The sequence below is a fragment of the Lipotes vexillifer genome, unplaced genomic scaffold (genome assembly GCF_000442215.2).
Source record: "Lipotes vexillifer unplaced genomic scaffold, Lipotes_vexillifer_v1.1 scaffold691, whole genome shotgun sequence".
NCBI lineage: Eukaryota > Metazoa > Chordata > Mammalia > Artiodactyla > Lipotidae > Lipotes > Lipotes vexillifer.
In genome coordinates this window covers 1,588,700-1,598,620 of record NW_006788040.1, presented here as the reverse complement: position 1 = coordinate 1,598,620, position 9,921 = coordinate 1,588,700, and positions in this window count along the sequence as shown.

Here is a 9,921-nt window from a genome sequence, read left to right as displayed (position 1 = left end):
AATGCCACCTCCAGGTTTTGCAGAACTTCTGCCATTTCTATTGACCCCATCCCTCTGTCTTTTATTTTCAGGTTTGGGCCCAGCCAATTAAAAAGAAAAGAATGAAGGCCCTGAAGATGACCTGCAGCCAAAACTGATTAACAAAGGCCTTTCAGGGTTACTGCAACGCTACAGACTTGCAGGTGAATGAAACAGCAAAGAAAGCCATCTTGGTTCCCCTTTCCAGTCCTCCTGCATCTCACATCACAGACGATGATCTCCATGGTACAGAGAAGGAAACTGAGGCCAGAGAGGTGAATACCAAAGGCCATCTTCCCGGTAAGGGGCCAATCTGGTGTTAGAACCCACGTCTGTTTCCTCCAATGCCCGTGCTTTTGGCATTTTATTCCACGACGTGTGGGGAAGCCTGACTTCTTGTTGTTTTAACAGCCCAGCTTGGGCAAAGCGCCCCTAACAAATCCCAGAAGATTGGCTCCGGGAGGTGTTCTTGTTGTGCAAACAGCATTACACATGTCCTGGGCTTTGCAGCATCATTTCAAATATTGACGAGGCCCATTAAAGAATTCCAAGACAACAGGCTGCCTTAAGTGGAGCAGGTTCTGAGTTCAGAATGGCTAGTGTGATAATAGACCACAGGGCTGTCCAGGCGCCAGGCGGCCACGTGCTCAGCCCATGGGCACGGAGTACTCTGCACACCCGTGTGCACGCACCTGCCATCCTCTGCAGACCTCACCTCACCCCCTCCCCACAAGCGCCCGTCGAGGTGCGAACCCCACAGTGCCCTGTGCATTTCTATGAGGTGATATTTTATTAAGTAAACAAACTGGAGCCATTCCAGTAGATTTATGAACAGTTCCTCAAGTCTCACTTGTTCGACCCACTGCGGATTTACGGCCCTGCATTAACCTCGTGAGCGCTCATAACGTTTACTAAGATAATGTTGGGCAGGAGAGAGAAGGGATTTTTATAGCCGGGTAATAATTACGAAATGCAGGGAGTGCTCTGCTCAGGAAACTGTTTATTAGTTATGCCGGGTGCGTGGTCAACGGTGGGATCGCACATTCCACGCAGGTGGAGATCAACTCCTTCCGGCAAGCTGGCTTTACCTCCATGGCTCCTCTAGAGTCTGGTTTACACTTTTAAAGAATGTGTCACCAGTGTGATTGGGCAGCAATCTTAGAATGCACCAAAGGGACGGCTACTCAGGTGACCCTCGACTCACACCTTCCCCGCCTCTCCAGAGAGTGGACCCCAAGTGCACCCTTAGAATCTGGGGAGGCGGGGTGCTGCCCCTGGAGAGAGGTTGGTCCCCTCGGATGCAGCATCTCTTTCCCCTCAGAGAACAAGTGAGTGGGTCTTCAGGCTCTTTCTTGCAAACGATTTTGCTCAGTGAGAAGGAAGAAATGCATCCCCTTACACATCCAATGCATGGTGGCATTGGATGCTGAAGGGGAATTGGGAAAGACAGGGTCCTGCAAAATGGTCAGGAAATATGAAGGGGATAAACAATAGAGAAGTATTAGTAATAAGAACTGCAACAATGTGGCTGCATATAAGAACCCAGAGGGCTGGGGGTTTAAAACTGCAGATGCCTGGACCCAACCAATTAAACTTGACCTTCAAGGGATGCCATGGACATCGTGTCTTTCCAAACTGCCCAGGGATGCGGATGCACAGAAAGGCTTTAGGACCAGCGGATCCACCCTACAAAGTGCTTCCCTATTATTATGGCCTCGCTTGATGCTCAGCAGGTGGGGTCCACAAACCAGCAGCACCTGTCTCAACCTGGGAGCTAGCTGATAATGCAGAATCTCAGGCCCCATCCCTGCTTGCTAAATCAGAATCTGCATCCAACAAGACTCCCGCGTGATTCCTAAGGATTCAAGTGTGAGAAGTGCTACAACGTAGCATTTGAACCTCAGAAATTCCACTCTCCCTCCACAAAGTAGGGAGAAGAGGTGCTGGTTGGCTTCTCCATTTTGCAGGGGAAGAAACTGAGGCTCAGAGAGGTTTAGCCACCAGCCGGAGCTCACACAGAGCCAGGACCGGAGGCCAGCTGCGCATGCGCGCTTTCGTCCTTTGGCATCTCAAGCTCACACACAACACCGCCACCGACGGGAGAAATCTACCACCGTGGCAGGTGTTTGTGGGCAGGAGCTGAAAATGAGAGCAGGAAGAGAGGGGCGCCCTGGGGAAAGGGCTCTGTGAGTACTTGTCAATTAGTCACCCGACCTACTGCAGCTGGCAGAGTGGGGCCGTCTCCCCGCCACCGCCTCTGCCCCTCTCTCCCTTCCCCTTCCAGAGCCTCCTTGAGATTTGAAACTCAAACAAGAGGGTATGAATAATGTAGCGCAACTGCTCCTCTCGTCTCCCCCAATCCTCAGAGGGTGAGCAGGGCTCCTTGTCTGCCTCATTAGTGGCCGTTCAACCATTTGATTTCGGTAAGAAAGAGTGTGCCTTCCTCGGAATTTTCATACCTATTTGCGTCACCGGAGTCAACACTGAATTTTTGAATCCACATGAAATTTTAATGGGGCGATCTGCATACTGCACGCTCTCTCCGTCTTGCCTGCCGCCCCAGCCGGGGTCCTGACGGCAAGGAGAGGGGCTGAAGACAGACGAGTTACAGAAAAATGGGTGAGAACATAGTGGATGCAGAACTTGGAGCCTGGGTGGGGCAGGGGGCCATGGGGGGGGCCACCAAGGGTAGAGAGGGTCCGTCCAACTAAGCTCCCTGCACCCAAGGTGAGCAGCTTCCAATTTCAGGTTAAGGGTTAAATGGACTCGGGAGCCCATAAGCTTCACCACTTCCTGGCTGTGTGACCCAGGGTGAGTTGCTTTACCACTCTGAGCCTCAGTTTGCTTATTTGTAAAACAGGGATTGTAACAGAGAGTTGTTACAGGAATTAAATGAAGTAATCCACGTAGATCCCTTAGCCCAGTGCCTGGAACATAATAGGCACCCAATGCTAAGTAGACTTTTTTTTTTTTTTCCCCGGTATGCGGGCCTCTCACTGTTGTAGCCTCTCCCGTTGCAGAGCACAGGCTCCGGACGCACAGGCCCAGCCGCCCCGCGGCATGTGGGATCCTCCGAGACCGGGGCACGAACCCACGTCCTCCGCATCAGCAGGTGGACTCCCAACCACTGCGCCACCAGGGAAGCCCCCAACATTATTATTATTATTAATAATATTATTCGTGTTCCTCCTCTCCCCCTACACATATGGCCGGAATTTTGTACTTTGCAGAACATGATCAAGTCTGCTTTTTTTCATCTGTACTTTGGATTTGGTAGCAGAGAGACCTGGGTTGATCCTAACTTCACCTCTTACAAACAATACAAGCAGAGGAAGTGGCTTCACCTCCCTAAGCCTCAGCCTTCTCACCACTGTAATGGGGAGAATAAACCGCACCTTTTAGGATTATTGCCAGGATTCAGTAGGAAATGTATGTAAGATGCCTATCCTTATGCCTCACATGGGGCAGGCACCACACATAGTAGGGAGTTCTTGATTCTAAGCACATTTTTTTCATATGTTAGCACCTCTGAATTCAGGGTACATCTTGTCATTGTGACAGCATCTTAGATTTGATGAAATATGATATTATTTCAATTGAGGGCATTTATTGAGCTCTTGCTCATGTGCTGGGCATGTGCTAAAAGCTGCAAAGGAGCTAGCTCGTGTAATCCTTGCAATAATCCAGAGTGACATGTGTTATTTCTAAACATGCTTTGAGGATGGGGGATGGAGCCCCAGAGAGGTGATGCAGCCTCCACTGGGTGGCACAGCTGGTGAAGGGGGAAGCCCAGGTTTGCATCACAGCATTCCTAGTCCTGGGAGCTGTGTTCTGCCAGCTCTGTCCCATCCTGATTGGACAGCTAAGGAGAGGGAGGGCCGGGGAGTTGGAGCATCTGCCCAGAGCAGCATGCCCAGTAAGTGCAGAGCTGGGATTGGAACCCAAGCCCATGAGACCACAAATGCCAAGCTCTCTCTGCTAGGACCACACCACGGCAAGAAGACAGATGGAGCAGTCCCTTCACTGACCAGCTTCGGTGCAGTTCAGGACATCTTGCCAGAGCCTGGAGATCTGCTTCTAATTCCCAAGTGTCTCACAAGTGGCTCCATGTCTCCAAGCCTCACTTTTTCACCTGTACAATGGAGGTGACAATTCCAACCTCGAAGAATTGTGAAGATTAAAAGGAGTGATGCATAGAAAGGGGCTCTGTAAGCTACGGGAAGCCCCCAAAATGCAAGTGGTGATTGAGGACAGAGAAAGGCAGGGGGGCCTGAGAGCTGGAGCAAGCTGGGGGCAGGACCCCGGGGCTGGAGAGAACAACAAAGTGGTCTCTACTCCTTCTCACACCACTGACCTCCTTCCTATGGGGTTCCCAGTATGGAAACTCCCCCCGCCCCACCTGACACAGAGATGGGAGTGAAATGAAACACAGCCCCCAGCCCACCCCCTGCTGCCCAGTATTTCTCACCCAGTATAATGAAATGGAAGGAATTTCTGCTGAGAAGCGTGATTACTAACCTGCCAAGATGAGTAAGAAAAATCAATTCAGAGAGTGCGGGAGGATAGGGACTCAGCTGAATGGGGGAAGCACTGTGGGGAGGAGAGGGCAGGAGGGAGAGACAGAAGGAGAGTGACCAGGAGGGGACAGAGAACGACAGACAGACAGACCACAAGTCCTGTTCAGTGACGACAGACTTCAGGGGGATTTATCCTCAATCCTCTCCTGCCATTTCTCTCTTCAGTGGTAAGAAAAGAAGATTAAGGAAGTAGGTTCAAGAGGCAAACAAACGTGTGCTTCACACAGAGATTCAGTGGGTGGGGATTGGGATCAAGGTCCTGCATTTCTAACCAGCTCTGGGGATGCTGATGCCACTGCTCTGGGGACTAGACTTGGCTGGATATAGAAACAGTCAACGGGACAATTCATGAATTGATACCACAAATCTTTCCCAAGTGCCTACTATATGTTTGCAAACAGAGAGCCTAACCTTACCAAACACACAGTAGGCCTGATTGAATGTTACTTGAGCGAAGTGTTCAGTAATTAATTGTTTTATGGAAGTGAAATCCACATCACATAAAATTAACCATTTTAAAGTATCCAATTTGGTGACGTTTTGTATATTCCCAATGTTGTGCAACCATCATTTCTCTCTAGTTCCAAAACATTTTTATCACCCCAAAAGGAAACCACTTCCCATTCCCTCCTCCCCAGATCCTGGCAACCACCAATCTTCTTTCTGTTTGTATGGATTTGCTTGTTCTGGATATTTCATATAATATGTGACCTTTTGTGTCTGGCTTCTTTTGCTTAGCATTAGATAAGTACTTATACACAAACGTTCATAGTAGCATTATTCACAATATCCAAAAAGTGGAAACAACCCAAACGTCCATCAACTGATGAATGAACAAAATGTGGTCCATGTTTACACAATGGAATATTATTCACCTATAAAAAGGAACAAAGTACTAATACCTTCTATGATGTGGATGAAGCTTGAAAACATCACGCTGTATGATTAAGTTTTAAACAATGTTTCTTGCCTTTATGGCTCCTCAATGACCTAATCCAAGTGTCATCACTTCCCACTCCAAATAAATATAGCTGAGCATCCATGACAGGTGGGATGCTGGACACATCAGAGTCGAAGTTCAATCAGACCAAGATTAGCACTTGGCTCCTTACTGATTTGCCCTATGACCTTAGGCAAGTCCCTTCCCTTCTCCAAGGCTTGGATTTCTCACCTGTAAAATGGGATTCAAGATTTCTCACTGGGTTGGCCCAAGAGCTCCATTAGGTGAGGGTGAGAGCTCTGGGCAAACTGCAGAACTGGATGAGAGTCAGTTACTGTCACCATGGGTTGAATAAGGGGGAACTTCAAAACTGTCCACCAACTGCAGAGTTTGGGAGGCAGGACACCAGTGACAGAAAGAGAATTCCCAACACAAGTAGAGTGATGGTCGTAACAGAGGATCACAGGGAGTGGCTGCAGTCACATAAAATCCAAACTCCTGCCCACGACCAGTCAAGCACATCTGACCCAGCACTGTCCCCCTCTCAGACTTTGGCTGGACCCTATGATGCATCCAGCGTAACTCCCTCATTTCATATGTGAAGAATCAGAGACCCAAAAAAGAGAAGCAATTTGCCCAAAGTCTAACAGAGACCTTGATTTGTTATTGACTTCCAGTTCAAATGGCGGATTGAACACACCCCTTTAATATATTTCCCTCTACAAAACCCAATAAAATTGCAATAAAGGAAATTTTCAAGGCATAAACATCTAAGGACAGGGCACGTTGAGGAAAAGACAACAGCCATTAAGGTTTAGAAATTGGAAAGAAGGTGGACGAGGGTCATTGACTTAGTAGATCCAACATAGCTGAATCTGAAGCCAGCAGGGGGGATGCTGGGGACCAACCCAATTGGAACCCATTCTTTATGGCATCCAATTAGCTTTCCTTTGTCAGTTTCTCCATACAGACCCAGAATAAGATGAATGCGGCTCCCCAGACCATGCCCTCAAGTAGCACATCATCTTTGGGGGGCAACAGAGAGCAAAGCAAACAAGGCAGTGTGAAAAGTCCTTCAATAAAGATATATAGATACAGATATATAGATATGGCAGAAGATTCCCCAAAGAAGGAGCAATCAACTCTTTTGGGGAAGATAGAGGGGTGAAGGTTGCAAAGGACAGAGGAGTTAGAGCCAGTTCCTGAAGAATGACCAAGAGGAGAAGGAGGAGGAGGACACTTCCAGCTGCAGGAACAGCAAAAGCAGATGGAGTAAGAATATGAGAGTTTCAGAGATTGAAAGTGACTCAGAGGTGAGACAGAGACACCCTCAGGTGCCAGATCTTGATGGACCTGATAAGCTAGAACTCAAGGGTCCTAGGGAGCCATTGAAACATTTAGAGCAGTGGAGTGACAAGGTTCCAAAAGATCACTCTTATGAGGGCGGAATAGAGGAGTCACTAGAATCCCCATGTATGTCTCAAATTCCCCTTCTTCACTGTTTCTTCCACACGCTTTAATTGAGAACCTACTGTGAGCACAGCCCCATGCTGGGTACCTGAGACCAGGGGTCAGTATCCTCACACACACACACACACACACACACACACACACACACACACACACACACGAGAGCACGGCATGAGCAGTACAGAGCAGCAGTAACTGGCACCCATCTCCATCTGCCATCTCCTGTTGCTTGGAAAAGACGTCCCACCAAGTGTCAAATGTGCACCTGCCGGCCGGCCGGCACACTCACATAAAAGTCTCTGAAAAAAAATGGATTATATTCATTCTCTTAACCTCACCCCAACCCGAACATAAATTGTCTCTGTTTATAACACTTCTGGCATTTTGTGCATTTTGCTGAGTGACATAAAATGACAATAAATTTCGGCCCCACCAGCAGAAAAGTACCTAAAATGCCACATGTCACTAATATTGACAGGTTCTAAAAGTAAAACTTGGAAATGGTTCAGGCGACATAAATTAAAATAAAAATATATACTTTGTCCTTGAGAGAGAATCAGCTAAAATTAAACCTCCGTGTGGGAGGGATGTCCAGGAATGTGAGGGAGAGAAATACCGGGGATGCCTGTTTCAGAACAGAGTCCCAGATTGGGAGGCTGAGAAGGACCCAAAGGAAACCCAAGCCAGACCCCTGATAGAAAAAAGGACTATTCTTTTTTCTTTCTTTTTTTTCTTTTTTTAATTTTTTTTAACATCTTTATTGGAGTATAATTGCTTTACAGTGGTGTGTTAGTTTCTGCCGTATAACAAAGTGAATCAGCTATGTGTATACATATATCCCCATATCCCCTCCCTCTTGCGTCTCCCTCCCACCCTCCCTGTCCCACCCCTCTAGGTGGTCACAAAGCACTGAGCTGATCTCTCTTTGCAATGCAGTTGCTCCCCGCTAGCTAGCTATTTTACATTTGGTAGAGTGTATATATGTCAATGCCACTCTCTCACTTCCAAGAAGGACTGTTCTTAGAGCAGCACCTCTGATACCACAGCCACCACCTTCAGATGGCTGTTCAAATTTAAATATAAATTAATACATTTAAATACAAGGCTATTCGCATTTAAATTTAAATGCAATTAAAATTCAGTTTCTCAGCTGTGCAGCCACATTTCAAGGGCTCAGTAGCCACATAAGGCTAGTGGCTCTTGTATTGGACAGCGGATGGAGAACATAATCACGGAAAGTTCTATTAGATGGTTCTGTCTTGTAGCAAAAGCATCCCCGCTGCTCTCCCCAGGGCTGGAGTGGGGCGGGGTGGGGGATGGAGGGGGACAACTGACACCTGTGAATTTCCTCCTTTCTTCTGATTTTCTCAGCCACCTCCCCTTGATGTCCTCCTTTCCTTCTCTCTCTGGCAATCTGTCTGCCTGTCTCTCTCTGGCCTCGTTCTCTGTCTCTCTCTACCAGTTCCCTTTTTTTTCACATTTCTCTAATACACAAATAAATCAGATCCAGAAGGCTAACTAGGATTTGAAACCAGAGTTCAAAGCCCTGCTTGACCACTTCTGAGCTGTGAGATTCAGGCGAGTGAGGACTGCATGCCTGTCCTCCGAACTGGTAATTATGGGGGGAGTAATACCTACTGTGTGTGGCTGTGAAATGAAATCACATGTTTAGTGGCACGTGGTAGGTACTCGGTTAGGTGCCACGGTTTTCCTTCTTCTCCTTGAACACAAACCTTCAGACACTTACAAAAATCTACCAGATCTATTTCAGCCTCTTCCGAATTGAAGATTCACCAAATTTTTCCTGTTTCACCTCTGGCTCCAGACCACTCATCCCTCTTCCCATGTTCTAAACGCTCCACGCACTTTTCGACCTCCCTGTTTGCCCAGCCAGGGCTGTCCTTTTTCCTTCTGTCTGCCTTTCATTAGCCTACTCCCAGCGGGGGGTCCAGCTCAGACACCACCTACCCTCCTGGGGGCCTTCACCTCGTCCTTTGCAGCTCAGACACAGGACTGGTTGATGATTGCAAGAAAGAAGGTGGCGAGAGAACCCCAGAGAAATTAAAGAGCTGGTCTGGCTCATTTCAGGCAGATGGGAACCTGGTCTCCAGCTGAGGCTGAGATGACATATCTCATTCATCCAATCAACATTTATTGGGTGCCCATTGTTTGCATGGCCCTGCCCAGCTGGATACAGAGGTGAGTCGAGCACAACCCTTTCCTGGAGGAGTCACAGCCTGATGGGGAAAGGGACCCTCCCTGGAGCAAGTACTGCACAGCATGACAAGTTCTGGCCACACCAAAGGGGCTTTCAGTCCACTGGAGAGGCTGCAGGGACGTGAGCAAATGCCCCAAGAGCGGGACGGGCGTTTGAAACCAGGAGGCAGGGGTTTGCCACAAAGAGGCTGGCCTTTGCAGGATGGACATTCCAAGGCAGGTGACAGCAGGGGTAAAGGCCAGTGAAAGCAAAACATGTTTAGAGGCCCAAGAGTCATTCAGGGGGACTGAGCTTAGGTAGGAAGAGGGAACGAAAGGGAAGATGGGGTCAGGGGAGCAGAAGGGGTCAGTAAGCTGGTTCCGGTGATGGGATTTAATCCTGAGGGAGCCACCAAAAGGTTTTAAGCAAGGGAGAGCTGTGATCTCAGCGGCACTTGAGAAATCTGACTGTACTGGGGCAGCTGGATGGTGTGGGGCAGTTCGGGGCTGGGACATGAATGGCGTGGGGAGGCCTGGGGGGAGGCTGCTGCAGGGTGGGCCGTGGTAGGGACAGACAGGGCAGCCAGGAGGCAAGGGGGAGGCCCCGCCTTGCGCTGCGCCCTTCCCCCTAGACTGCTGCCGCCTCAGGCATCTAACCACCACCGCCCCCCCCCACCTTCCTGCCAGCCCAGAAGCCTTCTGGCTGCACAATTTGTGAAG